The sequence below is a fragment of the Entamoeba histolytica genome, genomic scaffold (assembly GCF_000208925.1).
Source record: "Entamoeba histolytica HM-1:IMSS scf_1104750518621 genomic scaffold, whole genome shotgun sequence".
Taxonomy (NCBI): domain Eukaryota; phylum Evosea; order Mastigamoebida; family Endamoebidae; genus Entamoeba; species Entamoeba histolytica.
Genome location: NW_001915503.1, coordinates 1 through 2,225, shown reverse-complemented (window position 1 = coordinate 2,225; position 2,225 = coordinate 1).

The window sequence follows — 2,225 nt, the reverse complement described above, 5'->3', positions numbered from 1 at the left end:
CAAAAGAATGTTTAATCTACATAAAGTACAATTAAAAGGTGAAGTAACAAAAGAACCAGAAGAAACACCAACAGGTGTAAAGGATGTGTCATCACAAACGATAAATACTGGAACAGGAGGAATAACCACATCAACAAATCCATCAGGACAAGCTACAGACACAACAAACTCAAAAAGTAAAACAGATAAAAATACAGAAGAAAATACACCATCACCAAATGAACAAAACACAAAAGGTGCAACAGGACAAGAGAAAAATCCAGTGTCACAACCTCAAGCTGAACAAAAACCAGTAACACCAAATACGACAGGAGAGAAAGGACAAGAACATGATTCAACAACAGGACAAGGAGCAGAAAGTGGAGCAAGTAATACAGGAAAAGAGACAAATAAACCCAATTCAAATGGAGAAGATAATACAGGTAAAACAAAATCACCAAGTGAAACAAAGCAAAAAACAGAATCAACAACTGGAGAAGGAACAGATGGAACAAGTAACACAGATGGACAAAATCCAAAAGCATCAACAAGCACCACTGAAGGAGGAGACAAAAATGAAGCAACTCATGGTAACAATGAACAAGAAACAGGAACAAGTGGAGCTGGAGGAGAAGAAGGACAAAAGCAAGATGAACAACATGACAAAGGAACGAATGACTCAACTAATGAACAAGGAAAAGAGCAAAACAATAAAGGTGCAACAACAGATGGAAATGGTGAACCAGCAACAAACAACAACAAAGGAGAAGAAGGAAAAAAAGAAGAAAAAGTAAAACCAAAAAATGAAACAACCCCAGATGAAAAAGATACAAAAACAAATAATGACAAAGATGAAAAGAATAATAGTGAAACAGGAACTTCAGATAATACAAAGAATAATTCAAATGAAAAACAACAAACAACTTCAAATGATAAACAAAATAATACCACAAATACTAGTTCTGAAAATAAAACGAATGAAAAATCAAATAATAACGGCAACGAAAAAAAGCAAATAATTGAAAAAGAAGAGAATGAATGATATAAAAGAATAAAAAGAAAGTAAGAAGTAGAATATGATGAAGAAAGAATAAAAGTAGAAAGGAGAGAATATAAAAAGAAAGAAGATAAAGTGTAATAAAACAAAAGAGATGATAAAAGAAGAAAAGAAAGAAAAAAAAATAAAGGATGCAAATTTTATTGAAACAAATAAAAAAAGTGCAAAATTTAATGATGCAAAAATTAATGATGCGAAATATTTAGCAACATTTTTATTGATGCAAAATATTTTGAAATAAAAATAAATCATCATTTGATATTATTATTATATTTGATAATAAATTATATTATATATTAAATACATCATATTTCTTTATTATTTATCTTTCTTTTCTTTTTATTATTTCATATATTACATTATTATTCATTCATTTATTATTTATATTTCATTTATTAAATAAAATGAAAATGAAATTGTAAAATATCAATTAAATATTCATGAATAATTTATTAATATTTAATAATTGAAATAACAAATAATAAAGTAACATTAATAATATATTCAATATATTCTTTATTTGATTTGTTCAATATTAGATTATTCTATTTCATTATCATTTCATTGTCTTCATTATTTTATTTCATTATTTCATATTCATTTATTATTTTTTAAAATCAAATAAACAATAATATTGATATTCATTCATCATATTCATTTAATATAATAAATATACACAACATTTCAGAATAAAGAATGAATAATTAAGAATGAAAATATTGATTTATTCAATATTTTATTCAACATAAAATCAATAAAACATATATTTTGATAATACACAAATGAAATAATAAAGAAATATACAATACTCAAGAATTAATAAAAAAGAAATAAAAAGAATAAATGAATATAAAATTGATAAATAATAGAAGAAAGAAATAGAAAAACAACGAAAAACAAATAATATAAAAAGAATAAAAATATATAAAAGAATAAAAATAAAGTAGAAGAAGAATATAAAAATAATAAATCCCAAAGAGATGATAAAAGAAGAAATAAAAAGTGTATTTTTAATGTAAAAATTAGAAATATCCAATAAAAGTGTCTAATTTAATGATGTAAAATAATTAATATTATTTTATTAATGAAAAATATTTTACTCTTTTTTATGTTTATTATTTATATGTATAACTCCATTATGATGTTTATTATATACTCACTCATATGTGTTATGTTATTATCACATATA